The 15,833-nt window shown below is 39.6% G+C and overlaps 1 protein-coding gene across 2 annotated transcripts in view; it reads left to right on the forward strand.

Moving 5' to 3' along the window:
- Window positions 1-9,436: 9,436 nt before the first annotated feature.
- The window catches only part of MARCHF8 (membrane associated ring-CH-type finger 8), a 1,077,645-nt gene continuing 1,071,248 nt past the window's right edge, over window positions 9,437-15,833 (forward strand). For both annotated transcript variants that reach the window (XM_044056360.1, XM_044056361.1), the window contains exon 1: window positions 9,437-9,588. The gene's annotated coding sequence lies outside the window, so the exon portion shown is untranslated. The remainder of the gene's footprint in view (window positions 9,589-15,833) is intronic.

A 15,833-nucleotide genomic window follows, 5' to 3' on the forward strand; every position in this document is an offset into this window, starting at 1 on the left:
GTTATGAAAATTTTTATTTTTGTATAAAGTAGAGAAATATGGAAGTAAAGAAAGAGCAGAATGGAAATATTTATGGAAGACTTAATTATGCCATGATTAGAGACAGATGAGGCTCAATAACTAACAATTAAATAGGAGGAGAGGAGATGAGATACAAATGGTGATGCACATACAATCTTCAGGAAAGTCTCCAGGAAGTGATGGTATTCCTATGGAAGTTTGGTAGTTAGCAGGGAAGAAAGTGATAAAGATCTGGAAGATTCTATTTAATAATATTTTAAAGGACAGAAAGCACCAACATCTTGTAAGAATGCTGTGGTGGATGTATTGCCCTGAAGTTGGTAAAGTCTCATCAGACCCAACTTCATATAAACCCATTTCAATTTTAAGCCACAATTATAAAGATTTTATGTCTATACTAGCTAAAGGAATGGCAAAGCTGTTGCCAAAATTGATGGATATGGATGGATATGGATCAGTGCGGTTTTGTGGAGGGGAGGCAAACATTTGTCATTAATAGAACAATGATGATTCAAAGGGATGCAGAATATAAGGCAATACTGCTGTTGTTTGTTGATCTTGAGGCAGAGAAAGGATTTGATAGAGTCAGCTGGCATTTTACAAGTAGGGCATATATTCCCTGATACAATAATTAAGTTAATTAGGAGGATATATGAAGAATTGGTGTCATTAATTAAAGAGGGAGGGTTAATATGTGATAAGTTGTATTTGAACAGAGAAACCAGGCAGGGGTGTCCTCTTTCCCCATTATTTGCTTTATATTTTGAGGCACTGGAAAAGAAAACGAGGGACTTAGAAATACAGGGATATAATTGGTATAGTAATCAAGAAAAGTTGGCTTTATTTGGAGCTGATATTATTTTATACCTGATAAATCCAAACAACGTCATGTCAGTGTTCCAGAATATTTTGAAACAGTTTCAGGTCTTCTTGGTATATAAAATTAATGAAGACAAAACAAAGACAGTAGCTGTAAATGATGTACTCACACATGAATTGGTTTAGCAATACCCACATTTATGAGGACATGATAAGATTAATTATTTAGAGTATGTATTGAAAATGCTTCTGTTATGATAGTTAAAGATATGTGGGAGAAACTAAATAAAAGATAATAAAACTGAGAAGCTGGACGATGTTGTTTATGGATATAGATACTAAGATACAAGCAGTGAAAATGTTTTAGTCCCTTTAGCTTTGTATACAGGGTCAGGCATATTTTAATCAATCATTGGATAAGCTGTGGACAATAATTAATAGAATTGAAGGAATTTATCTGGAAGGGAAAGAGAGCAAGATTTAAGTGGGATAAGTTGATTCTTCTAATAGAACAATTTGCTTTAGGATTACTTAATTTGAAGGGATATTTTAGAGCTATACCTTTAAGGTTCATATACATAAACAATCAGAAGGTTATAATTTAAAATGGAACGGGATGATGATGAAGCAGGGGGCAGGTTCAAGATATAAAGAGAGAATAGGATTTTGGCTCCAGATCATTATGGAGAATAGCTACTACTATACAGAATATTATATTCTTAAGTAACAAAAAGTAGTCCAAGAACTAATTCAACATGAAAAAAGGACAAAAGAAGATATTGCCAGTATGGATGACTGCAATTAGGGATATAGGAAATAGGCAAGAGGGGACTGGAGTTTACTGGAGAAAACTTACAAAGGAACTGTGTTATTGGGAGAAATTAACTAGAAATGGTAATAGAGTAGGATGAGACCAAGAAAATGTTTGGACCGGAGAACCTGGACTTCCAAAATGGCTGCACATTGAGTAACAGCTTAATTTCAGCTCACCCATTGTGTGAAAACAGAAACTTAGAAGAGAGAGAGTGAACTCATTTTTCGGGGGGAAATTTCAGAAACTGGCTAGTAAGTGCACTGCCTGGATGCCAGCAGAAAAGAAATTCAGAGAATTTGAAAGAAAATCAGCCACATATGGTGAGGAAAAAACACTGAATGGGAAGAATTCTGCAGCTGTTCAGCAAAAAGCAGTGCAAGCTCCAGCTTTAGTGCAAGACATGATTTTCAGTAACCTAGATGAAAAATAAGTCAAATGTACTCAGAGCTGATTAAACTAAATGGCTGATTAAACTAAGTGGTGGCAAGATGAAATAAGGAATGATCAAATAGGCATAAAAGGGTGTGAAGAGGGCTGCAGGGTTCACATCATATAGTGTGACCTGTGTGAGTGCAGCTGCACTTTTTGTGAAAAGGTGTTCAAAGAGCTGTTTTCTGAAGACCAAGCACATTTGGACATTATTGTTGAGAGAGGAATGGAGTCCCATAGTTTAGGTACTAGGATACAGAATTCATGGTCAGTACAATAAATTTAGTTTTGGAGTTAGTAGGGTGGGTTGAGATTGAGAAATAGCTCTAAGATGATCTGCGTGGGTTTTGGTAAAATGCTTATGAGTGAGAGGGAAGAGGTCTCAGGAGAAAGGGCTTTGTGAATTAATGATCCTAGTAGGAGGTTGGGTGTCAAATGTACTGAGCTATTTATCATTGGTGAGACTTTGGCAGTGGTGTTCATTAATGCTGGAATTAGTAATGAACTGGCAGATTTTATTGGAGATGGTTTGCAAGGGGGTGGCATTTTTCTTTCCATCAATAGCTATTATGGATAGTCCATATTTGACTTGAGGTAAGAGTATTCCTTTGCCTCTGGCCGGCTTAGACTTTCTATGAGTCCTACGATTAGAGAACAAATGTTTATGTTCAGTGCTTGTGCACCTGACGCTGCTGTGCATGAGTAATATAATGATGTTCTTCGTCTACCATTGCTGCAGTCCTGACATATGGGTATTCCGCTGTCCACCATCGGCCCGAATACCAAAGGGCTAGAATCTAGCGTCGGTCATGGCGCTAGAGGCTGACGTCAGAACGTGCCAGTACAAATGCGCATGACCAACGCCATATACCCAGTCTTTCTTGCCGCGTGGTCCGAAGCAGAAGCAGCGTTTGCAAGTGCCGTTCGGCGTTCTGAAATTGTCGGTTTTCGAGTTTCAGACCGGAGACCGAGCTGGCTAAATACCCGCTAGACACTTTTGTCTTTTTCTTGCCTCAGTATTAACGGATGTCAGAAAAAGTTAATAACTGTATTTCTTGTGGGAAACAGATTCCTCATAGGGATTACCATTCACTCTGTATTCCTTGTTTAGGGCCTGAGCACGACGTTGTTGGGTGTCGCTTTTGTGCTACCTTTAATAAGCGCACTATTAAACGTCGTTTGGACTGTGCTAGGCTAGTGTTTGGAAAAAGGTGCAATTATAACATGCCGTCGGATTCTCCGACGCCCGGTTCTACTAAAAAACGCAGTGAGACATCTTTGCGGTCCAAACAAGATGAGTCGTCCATCACGGACGCCGGTTCGGTAGAGTCACCGACTACTTCTACGGCTCCTTCTGAAAGTTTACCGGAGTCTCAAGGGGGGCCTTTGCTACTTCAGGAAGTGGCTTCTCCTGTTGTAGGCCAGGCTGAAGGGGCTTCTCAGATGTCGGTGGTTCCCTCCCCTCACAGGGTTTCTAGGCCTCCTCCTTCTCATGGTAAAAGCCTTTCTAAATCTAAATCTGCCCCTGCTGGTGTCAGTCCCCAGGGTCCAGCTCCTGGGAAGCACATGTTAAAGATGGCGGAAGATTTGATTACTTTAATTAGAGGTTCTATGCCTCCCCCTGAGAAAAGGCCCAGGGTAGAGCCAGGGATGGAGGGTCTGGATCAGTCTTCCAATGACTCTGATTCTTTTGTGGAAGAGCTCCAGGATTTCCCTCCCTACTCTGATTCAGAGGCGGAGGATTCTACTCCCTCTGCATCCCCTCCTGAAGATTTTTCTTTTTCTGAAACCTTGCATTTCATGAGGGAGCATTTTAAATGGGAAGGCCAGGATTATTCTGTTTCTCGTAAAAGGCTTAGAGAATTCTTGTTTTTGCCTCAGGATAGGCCTTTGGCTATTCCCCCTGTATTGGATGTAGTTCGGGATGTATTTTCTGAGGCTTCTCTTAACCCTGACTCTTTGCCTCCTGCCCCTGTTAAGCCAGATAGATACTACAGGGTACCGGAAGCTCACAAGTATTTATACAAGAGTCCTAGGGCTGACCCAGAAACCATTACTCAGGGGCCCAAGGGTGTCAGGGCTGCTGTGGTTAAGAATCCAGTTCCTTTGGACAAGGATGCTAGAGCTCTGGATAGGTGGGGTAAGAAGTTGTGTACCTCCTCCACTTTAGCTATGAGAGCTTTAAATTGTCAGTTTCATATGCTCAAGTATCAAAATTATTTGCTGGGCCAATTGACATGTAAAGTTGATGCTTTGTCTGAAGGTATTGCATGTAAAGAGCTTCAGGATTTAGTGCATGTTTCAGACCAAGTTGGTAAGCATTCTTTGCAATGTGGTTTTGATGCTTTACAGGCTTCTTCCAGGGTGGCTGCTACTAGTTCAGTTCTTCGCAGGCATGCCTGGTTAAAAGATCAGACATTGTCAGGGCATGTCAAGGCTCGAATTATGGATGCTCCTTTGCAGTCTGGTGTTCTTTTTGGCCCTCCTGTTGAATCAGTTTTGAAAAAAATGGAGGAAAAAGCTAAGTCTATGCAGACGGTTAAGGATTTTTTACAGGTTCAGCCCCCTAAGTTCAGTAGGAATTGGCCTACTAAAGGGTGGTCTTTTCCCTCTTCAGATTATCAGTCTAGGGGCAGGTCTAGGCGAGGTAGAGGTAGAGCTTCCTCTCAGGGCCCTGCTACTTCTAGGACTTTGGGTTCTTCTACCCCTTCTGCAGGGGAGGGCAGGGGTCAGTCCTTTCGGAAACGAACTCAATGACCTGCATCTTCAGCTGCCGGACTGTGCCATGCTGGCAGCTCCTCTAGGAGGAAAACTGGGACTTTTCGCAAAGAATTGGCATTTGGTTACCCAGGACAAATGGGTATTGGACATAGTAAATCGAGGCTACAAATTTTATTTCCACACATTCCCTCCTTTCAAAGGTATGCCGGATGTGCCTCAACAGCAAAGACTGGAGGCACAGGCACAAATTTCTTCCCTGCTTCAGTTGAGAGCAATACAGGAGGTACCTTCTGCAGAAAGAGGCACAGGGTTTTATTCCCGTCTTTTTTTAGTGCCAAAGAAAGGAAATACTTGGAGACCAATTCTGGATTTGTCCATTCTAAACACCTTTTTGGAAATTCCAAGGTTCAAGATGTTACCGTTGCAGCAGTTGCTGCCTATGCTGGGCAAAGATCATTGGATGGTGACTCTGGATCTCAAAGAGGCCTATCTTCACATTCCTATCAGGCCCAGTTGCAGGAAGTTCCTGAGATTTCGGAATGGGAATTTGCATTGTCAGTTCTCTGCATTGCCCTTTGGCTTGTCTACTGCGCCCAGGGTATTCACAAAAGTCCTGGCTCCAGTAATAGCTTTTTTCAGACTACAAGGAATTCAAATTTATCCTTATCTGGATGACTGTTTGATTCTGGCTCAAGGCAAGCAAGAACTTCTTCAACATCTTCAATATGTAATGACAGTTTTAAGATGCCTAGGGTATTCTGTGAACGAAATAAAGTCCAGTCTAGTACCCTCACAAGAGATGTGTTTTCTGGGTGTGAGACTGAATACAGCAACCCAGATGGCATTTCTTACCCTGGACAAACAAAGACATCTTCATCAATACTTCCAACAGCTTTCAGTAATGTCCAGGCTGACTGCAAGGACAGTCCTTCAAGCCTTAGGGTTCATGGCATCTTGCATTCTAGTACTTCCCAATGCCAAACTGCATATGAGGAAGTTACAATGGTATCTCAAAAGCGTGTGGACTCAACACAGCCATGATTTGGACACTGTCATTCGGATTCTCCCTTGCATACAAAGAGAATTTCTGTGGTGGGCTCAGGAATGTCACCTAAACAAGGGACTCTCTGTGACCCAGCCAGAGGCAAGTCAGATATTACCGACAGACGCCTCGGAGTCAGCCTGGGGAGCTCATCTCGAAGGAAAATGGATTCAAGACCTTTGGCCCCCAGAGTTACTTCATTTACATATCAACATGAAAGAGATGCTGGAAGTTCAATTTGCTTTGGAAGCATTCAAGAGCCTACTTCAATCAGGACTGGTGTTGATTCGAACAGACAACACAACAGTCATGTGGTACATCAACAAGCAAGGGGGAACCCATTCTTATCCACTGTGCAGACAAGCAATGCTAGTATGGGAAACTGCTTTAAAACTGCACATCACTCTTCGAGCACAGTTTCTGCCAGGAGCACAAAATTCTTTAGCAGATGTTCTGAGCAGACAGATTGTGGATCCTCACGAATGGAAGTTGGATCATCAGGTGTTTTTGCAGTTGACCATGGCTTGGGGAACTCCAGACATAGATCTGTTCGCTTCTCCTCTGAATTATCAACTGCCAAAGTTTTGCACAAGGCTATTTCATCCGAAAGCCTGGAAAATAGATGCACTATCCTTCAGCTGGAGCAACCTGCATGTGTATGCCTTTCCTCCTTTGCCTCTTCTTCCAAAGGTATTGTTGAAAGTCAGGAGGGAAAAGCCTCGAATGATTCTGATAGCACCAGATTGGCCTCGACAGCATTGGTACCCTCTCTTAAGGAGTTTAATTCATGGGACACCTTGGCCATTACCACAGATTCCTCATTTATTGACTCAGGAGGACAATCATTTTCTCAATATCAGGGTGCAATCTCTTCACCTGACAGCCTGGAGCATTCAGTTTTGAGGGAGGAAGGCCTGCAGCTTCCACAACAAGTTTTGGATGTTCTTTTGGAAGCCAGGCGTCCTACTACTCGGAAAGTTTATGCTAATACATGGAAGAGATTTTTTCTTTGGCGTGCAGCTAAAGGCTTTGATGTTAAATTGCCTAACTTGAGTTGTACTTTGCAATATTTGACTGTTTTGTTGGACGAGGGATTGTCTTTTTCTTCTGTTAAAGTGCATGCTGCAGCTATTTCTGCTTACTATGAATGTGACCCTCCTTTGTTTTCTCATCCATTGGTTGAACAGTTTCTTAGAGGGGCAAAGAATATAAGACCCCCGAGAAGAGCTCCCACTCCAGCCTGGGATCTTAATTTTGTTTTGGAGAAGCTGACTCTGCCTCCATTTGAACCTGCAGCTACAGCTGAGTTGAAGTTGTTATCTTGGAAGACTGCTTTTTTGTTGGCTGTTACTTCTGCTCGAAGGGTATCTGAATTACAGGCCCTCATGGCAGTAGAACCATTTCTGATTTTTCACAAGGACAGAGTTTCCTTACGTACTAATCCTACTTTTATGCCTAAAGTTATTTCAAATGTGGCACTGAACCAATCTGTACATTTGCCTACTTTTTATGCTGACCCCCAAAATAGAGGGGAAAAAGTTTTGCATTCTTTGGATGTGCATAGGCAGTTAAGATATTATTTGAGCAGAACCAAAGAGTTCAGAAGATCTCAACAGTTGTTTGTTTCTTTTGCTTTGACTTCACAAGGGAAAGCTGTTTCAAAACAAACTATCTCCAAGTGGATTGGCCATTGTATTGCTTTTTGTTATTCTCATCATGGGAAGGATGTTCCTGCTGGGATCAGGCCTCACTCTACTAGGGCTACGGCCACCTCTACTGCTTTTCTGAGAGGGGTAGCTACTAAGGACATTTTGGAGGCAGCTACTTGGAGTTCTGTGCATACATTTACAAAGCATTACCATTTACCTCTTTATTCTAGGTCTAGGGCTGGGTTTGCCACTGCTATTCTACAGGGCATGTTAGCAGCTCCTAATTCTATTTAGTTGGCCATCCTCCCTGTTTTCCGTTGCTCTGGGATTCTACCCATATGTCAGGACTGCAGCAATGGTAGACGAAGAACATAGTACAGTTTTGTACCTACCATAAATGTAGATGTTCGAGGATATCCATTGCTGCAGTCCAGGTTTCCCCCCCTCCTACCCCCTTTTTTAGGTTTGGGTTTTGGGTGGTGTTTTTTGCATTCTGACGTCTGAGGCAAGAAAGACTGAGTATATGGCGTCGGTCATGCGCATTTGTACTGGCACGTTCTGACGTCAGCCTCTAGCGCCATGACCGACGCCAGATTCTAGCCCTTTGGTATTCGGGCCGATGGTGGACAGCGGAATACCCATATGTCAGGACTGCAGCAATGGATATCCTCGAACATCTACATTTATGGTAGGTACAAAACTGTACTTTCCTTACTTTTGTTTCATATAACCCAGAAGAGAAATACAGATAATGATATTCTTACTGCATGTTATTACCAAATAATATTCAGAAAATAAATACTGCATGATTTTTATGATGAAGCATTTCCTTTACTAGTATTTCAAAATATTCTTGTTGTAATAAACAGTGATACTGGCAATTTACTTTGCTTTTGTACAGTACAATTAATAGATGCATGTGTAAATATCCTTCATCAGTGTACTATCTGCATTATCAACATTTGGAGGCATTGGCTAGAATGCAACAACGGTTTTATGGCACTGATCTTATATGTAAACGATTGGTATTTTTTCGTTAATAAAAGGATTAAATGCCCACCACATTTACATAATTAATGCCGACAGTGTTTCCTGATGTAGCTTACTTCTGTATTACACTACACAAGAGCTGCTGTCCTCAGTCATTGCTAAATCCACGCTCTCATATTTCTCAGAAACTCTTTGACCGACGTTGACCTCGTTGTCCTAATAATTACTACCCTTTAGCGTTTCTGCACATCTCAGGGTATGAACTTCGGGAGTTCATCAATGTTGTGGGGGATTACCTAAAACGATGTCACCTATAATTTTTGCACATTCCATCATAGCTCTCAAACTACCTTCTCAAAAGTATGAATTATTACCGCTCATAATTTGGAACAAATAAATTAGAATGTAGAACACTTACTAAAAGGTTTGCTATCAACTAGGAAGTTCCCATGATGGTTAAATGTGATACTTTATTCTTATATACAGTTATCTCAGTATTATTTACCATGAATATCAGTTCAAATATATGACAGATACTTTATTGTCGAACTTTGAGGAACAAAGTTTTTTAAAATTCAAAATGAGGAATGTTTCTCGCATACCTCTCTGAACCGATTTTGACTTAAATGTTAACTTTGCTCCTTCTAATCCCTTCGAAGATTGTGGAGTTTTAGACTAAAGGTGGTGAATTACAATACATATACAACTATTATTACTTCGGAAAACATATATGAATTCGCATTATTTTACTCTAGCAATGCCGCAGGTTAACAGTACTGATGTTTTAAAAGTGTCCCTGATTCTGTTGAGATTTGTTCTTGCTTCATTGAGAACCATAGCTTTCAGGAAGTAAGCAAACCTGAACAATACGTATTCGTAGCAATAATAATGTAATTTATTTTCTTTCAGAATTCCACCAGCTAACTTTGCGTGTTACGTTTGGGCCTTGCGTTGATCACGTGACTTTTTTTTTCTCGCTACCAGGGTGTTGATGGGATGTTTACCAAGAAGGAAGGGATCGGCAGTTCACGTAATAAATATCGTTTAATGTATGTTTGTGGTGAACGACACCTAACTTTGTTAGCAGTATCAGAAAGCTGGAGGTGAGTTACTTAAAGTATATATTTTTCACTTGATAATATTTGTATACAAACGGTTGTTTGTTGTCGACGAGATTGGCAGTTCTGATGGTTGGTAAGCTGCTGCAGTTTTTAATATTTATACATACGTTGTTTATTTAGCCTGTTCCAAGACCTTTGAAAGTTAACTGCACCAAAAGATGTAGAAGGTGATCATTAGTTGTTGTAAAAGTAGCAATGAGTTTGCTGTGGGTTAGCTAGCTGTAGAGGCCCTATTGTTGGCCCTGTAAAAAAAATTGTTTGAACTGGTTAGTCTCTTGTCTTTCTATCTTAGTAAGCAGTAGTCGGTAAACAGTGGCATGTTCTGTATTTCAGCTCTGTCTTCGATATTGCTTTTGACACTTCCCAGTGTTTTCTCGCACCCATGTATTTTGTGACCTACAAATAGTCGTACGATACCCAAATAATGTGTAGACATTTTTCAGAAGTGCAGTAAACACAATGTTTCTTTGTCAGCATTGAGTATATTGTCATGCTTTTTTTAATTATCATTCACTATGAAGCAGTACGATTGAACGATGATTGCAGGCTGTTGAAGTATGCGCTCCCTACTAACCAGTTATGTTTGTAAGAGTGTGTGTTGACATCACACCTCTCAACTTCTGACAGCAAGAAATCTGGACAAAGCCATAAGTAAAAGTGGGACAAAGGTCCAAAAGTAGGGAGAGTTTTGAAATATTGCTCTTACTAACTTAGAAAGTTGGTAGAATAACATGTTTTGATTAGCATTAATTTTCTGAAGGGTGTGAAGTCTGAAACTCAAACGTATGTCATTATTTCCTAACTTCAACCTTTAATGACTTGCCATTGATTTGCCAGAAAACCACACTTTTATGAAAAACTGGCCAAAAATACGAGGCGAAAATCTGTACAGTTGAGACTTGAGAGGTATGATTTAATAATGTTGTAATGTTGGACAGAGGAAACAGTAACTGTCCTTATTTCCATTAGCAAGAAAGGCTGTACTTGTTGGATTACCTTAATGTTTGCAAAGTAAAGTTGTCAACATTTTCTCTCTAGAATTAAGGTGGTGGCTGTTGGCAAGTCATTTTAAAGGACTACGTTTGCTCTTACAGTGCAGCAGTATTTTGTTAGTAATATTTAAAGGGTTTTCATAAATGCAGATTTTCCGAAGAGTAGTTCAAAATTGGGGATAGTTGAGAGAGGAGTGAAGTGTGAATTTTTGTCAGGCTTCGTGCCATTACAAACCTCTGAGTCTGTAACCCCCTTTAACAGGTCACTTGATGACTTTGTTTCCTTATTTAATGGTTAATGTTTATTACACACGCACTTGACTCTCCCTGATTTTGACTCAAATTTTAGCTCTGGCCCTCTTAATCCCTCCTAAAAATGGTGACCTTTAGAGAAAATGTGGCAAATTGCATTTGGTGATTAATGACAATAGTTAACTTTATGAACTTGTTTTACTTCAGAAAATGTATAATATTTAAAATTCTGTTCTGTCAGTGTTTCATATTAATAGTGGTAATATTCTGAAAGTGTCTGTGATTATTTCTGGATTTGTCTCAGATTCATTGAGAGCTAAGGTTACTCAATTATTCGGTTTGGCAATGTTCTGATAGTAGAGGTGTTAACTTTGCTACTGATGCTTCTGGCATTCAGCCATGCTACCTAGTTATTGTCAGGACTGGAATTTGTTGGGATGTTTATCGGGTGAATTTGACCTAAAACAGGCTATGGAGTTAACAGGATTTTTAGCCAGAACATGAATATGAGGAGTTAGACATGCAGGCTGTATTTGTCAAAAGTCCGCTGAACATTTTGACCCACAGACACACACTGGATCATTTGAATGACGCCAGTTTACTAACCAAATACTGAAACCCAATTATTTTATTACTGTATTTAAGCATCATTCCTGGCAAATATAAAATGCTGCTCTGTCAGGATTTTTTCTTCAAAGACATGTGGAGAGAGTTTAAGCATCTCTTCATATCCCCACCAAGGTGGAACACCTAAGATTTTTCACCACTAAGTGGGTAATGATCTTTGGGGCACTGTAGGGATCCGTGGGCTGGGGGGGCAAGTCCTTCATATGAGGGTGCACAGGAGGTTCCCCGTGACAAAAAAACTATTTTCTGTTATGTTTTTCCCAGTTATGTTTCCTGATGGAAAAAAAAATTAATGAAGCATAATTTATTCTTGCATTGATGGAGCGTAGGGATGTGCTGCAGGCTTATGGGACCTAAATGACATAAGCTTTCAGTACCGGTGACTGAGAAGGTGCAGTTGTGGGTGTAATGTCAGTATTTTGGCAACCTGGTTGAGGTAATTTATGAGGATGCCTAGGAACTTTAGCAAGTTTTTTTTCCTAACTCTGCTTATGTTAGATTACTGTCATGGTGCTGTAGTTATGTACAGTTTTTAGAGTTTATTAGACCAGCTGGCATAATGGTTATGGCCTTTGCCTCCCATGCATAAGGTACAAGGTTTGAGCTGACTTCCAAGCAGTGCCACAGTTTGCATGTTCTTCCTGTCTGTCTGATTACACATTTGAGCGGGTCTTGCCCAAGTCCCCCATATTAACTAAGATGTTAGACTGAACTGTTGGGTCGAGAATTAGAATTTTAAGGTAAATAATTTAGGCATTTATTACATTTTATTCATTGTTCGAATGTGCCTACAGTGCAGCCAGGTAGACTTTGGCCGCCTGCGGGAAGCGAAAGAGGTAACTATACAATATATATTTTATATGCGGCCCCAAGAAAATTTCTGTTCACTAAATGCGGCCTTGGCAAACCAAAAGTTGATGTAGATGGTTCAAGTATGAATTTAACTGGTCAGATATTTTCACAAGACCATAAGAAGTCCTCTTTAATCCCTGCACACCATGTTGCTATAGTACAAACTTTATTGGAGTTAAGATTGTATGTGCTTAAGTTAAATGAACAATTTCTGTTGATGTCAGTTTATTTAAACCACCTGCTTGTCTACCCTTAATACCTGCTCTACAAATATTTCTGGATTTCTGAGAGTATATCAGTGACATTATTTTTAATAAGCCATCACATGTAGGGATGAAAAGCTTACATTGGGTGAATTGTATTGAAGCATTTAAAGTTTTTAGAAGCTGATAAAAGTGGTGCTCTCATTATAATGCAATTTCAAGAGTATCATGATGTTTTAATTGATGCTTGGCGATTTTATAGGAAAATAACTCTTCCTATATCAAAAATACATGTGTTTTAATAATTGGAACTCTCTTCCCCTATCCGTGTCCACTGCCCCCTCCACATCCATATTCAAAAACTCCCTCAAATCTCACCTTCTTAGTACCTGGTTATGCCCTTGTATCACATAACCCTACCCATACTACTATTAACTCCCCAAATTCCTCTCTGATCACATGCTGGAGCTCTGATCCCCTGTAGGCTTGGTCATCTGAAAGGGTACTTTTAACTGTAAAATCTTACTTGATATATTTTCTTTTCTTACCAATGTAGGAATGACGTTGTCTTTTTACCCATGTTCTGTATCTTCTTTTACCTGGAGTGTTTTTATTAATTCTTATATTACTATGCTCAGCATACATTATGTAACCTGTTTTGTGTATTATGCTGGATGTACTGTATTTGTATAACTTGATGTTGGAGCTTCTCTCACCGGGCCTCTGCTGACAATGGACCTGGTCCAGTCGGAATTTCCCGGTTAACAAATGTAAAATTAAAAAAATTAACTTTTATAAGAGAAAAAAATATATATTCTAATGCGTTGCCCTGCTTTGTTGCTGCTAGCTTTTCAGCTGTTGCTGGTGTTTTACATATTTTGACAATTATGTGCATGTTGGGAAGTAAAATCATACATGCATCTCCTTTTGAAGTGCACATTCTATGATTTCTGATAAGTCAAGTTGAGGTAATTATGTTTTGAGTTCTTTTGCAAGTATTAATTTGTGAGAGTGAGTTTTAAGAGTACTTATTGTATTTGTCGCTGAAGTTTTTTGGGAAATTACAGGGAATGAGGAAATAATAAATACGTTCAGGAAGTCATGTGGTGCAGTGCTGAATTTTCAGTTGATTTTCTAGTAGTTGTTTGAACGTGTTAAAAACGGTGGAAGTTTAGTTGCACAGGTTAGCATTACTGCCTTAACACTTGGTTTTACATTTCTGCACTCATATGGGATGTGTTTTCTGTGGAGTTTGACCTCCCCTTGTCTGTTTGGATTTTTGTCAATGCACCAATGTTTCACAAATTGCCCTGGTGTGTGTGTGTGTGTGTGTGTGTGTGTGTGTGTGTGTGTGTGTGTGTGTGTGTGTGTGTGTGTGTTGTCCAGGAAATGCTTCTGTGCCCTCTGCCTCCTGAGTGCTGAAATAATATATTTCAGGATTATTTAAGTGGATAACTTAAAGTGCATGCACATTGACTAGATTTAAAGTAAGTTGTGTTGAAGTAAAGCCAGTTTTAAGATTCTTAGATATCTAAGTTGGTGTTAGTAGTATTGTAAATATTCGTTAGAAACTTAATGCTGTGTGATTCTGCGTTGAAATATTTGGGGTACTGAAATGTGTGTATTTCTGCCTGTGGAAGTATTTATTTCAGAACATAGTCTGCCTGTCCTTCTCTGGTCTTTTGTGTGGTTATAGTTTGTTACTTTTGCTGAGAAGATAAGGTGCAAGAACAGCGCTTAACATTGTGTTTGGTATGTTGCATGTCTTTGATCTAGTGGTCAGGTGCCCTCTGCCTGTAATGATAAATAATATTACATTAAACAATGTACTCCTTTTATAATGCCCTGATATCATTTGTGTAATAAGCTGCAGTATGTTTTACGCTAGCATAATATATGCTGTGTTTAGAAAGTGTCTTGCCTCTCCTAGAGGTCTAAAAGAAGTGTCAGTAGCTCAGCAGGGAGCTCTACTGTGGATTCTAGCATCAACCTAAATACTTAGATTGATTTCCATTACTGACACTGCAGTGCAGCTAAAGGAGGTGCTGTACTCCTGATTGTTATGCCTTTTGGATGGGATACTAAATTGTGGTTGACATCTGCATGCCTTGGTAGCAGCTAAGGTGGCTACAAAAGCCCCCAACACACAGACAAAAAAAAGTAGCATTATGGAAGTTCCCCTGTGCTCTGGACATATCTCGCCTAGGAACGAACACTACCTCAGATTTACCTTTTAAAAAAGTTACTGGGCTAGTGGTCAGTGGAGCATAAATAATGGGATTTAGTAAATTTTAAAATAAATTTCCATTGTAATAATTTCTAGGCAGCTTGCATTGTGGAAAATGTGCAAGTGATTTGTGGTACCATAGCGTCTGCAAGGAAAGGGTTATTGTTTAACTGGGGAATGTAGTTAAGGCCATTTTGAAAGTACTCAATCCTATACAGATGTGGAAGTGCTGATGGTGATGTGCATCATCACTTGTTTAAAATTTTTCTTGAAATATACTATAGATGCAAGTATTTCTTGAACATTTGGTCATTATTCGTGCAGCAGTAGCAGAAACTAATGGTTATTTTCTATTTTCAGATGTTTATTTCTGCTGTATCCCAATTAGTACTGTATTGAAAGTAGGCAGAATTGGTTTTATATTTTTTAATGTTTTGTATTAATTTCAGGCAGAACAGTCTTGTGAAGAGTGCTGCTTTCATCGTTGAATTAGTAAATGCTATTTATGACTGATGTAACAGTTCTTGGTGTTTTGAAGCTCTGATTCTTGCACTTTTTGTGGTAATGTTAACTGTTGGATATCCTCATAACCTTGTTTTGTTTTTGAATGAAAACGTCTATTTTCTGTCGTTGCTTGCTTCTTAACCTGGTGTCTTGACGTGCAGGTGAAAGGACACACTGGATCTGTGCAGTTTCCCTTTTTTGTAGTAGCAGCATTGTTGCTGCTTAATGTGTTAAATGCAAGATGATACATGTATATTTCAAGTGCATATTCATTTTTGTTTTCCTCGAGTTTAGACTCTGTCAGTAGTTTGTTGAAATAATAGAAACTTTGATCTTGTGATACCTACTCAAAAAGTATATTTAGACAGGTATTGAACAAGGATAGTCTTCCATTAGTCTGATTATCTCTGTGACCAGCTCTATATGGGAGTATTCTTTGGCTGCATCTTTCTTGATCTGTTCAAAGTCTTAAAACCACTTGACCGTAGTAACGCTCACTGCGCACTAGGCTGACCATAGTATACATCCCTCATATCCAACAAGCTGTGAAATAGCTTGTCAGACCTTAAT

This window comes from Protopterus annectens, chromosome 14.part0 (genome assembly GCF_019279795.1).
Source record: "Protopterus annectens isolate FY-2018-M chromosome 14.part0, PAN1.0, whole genome shotgun sequence".
NCBI classification, from domain to species: Eukaryota; Metazoa; Chordata; order Ceratodontiformes; family Protopteridae; genus Protopterus; species Protopterus annectens.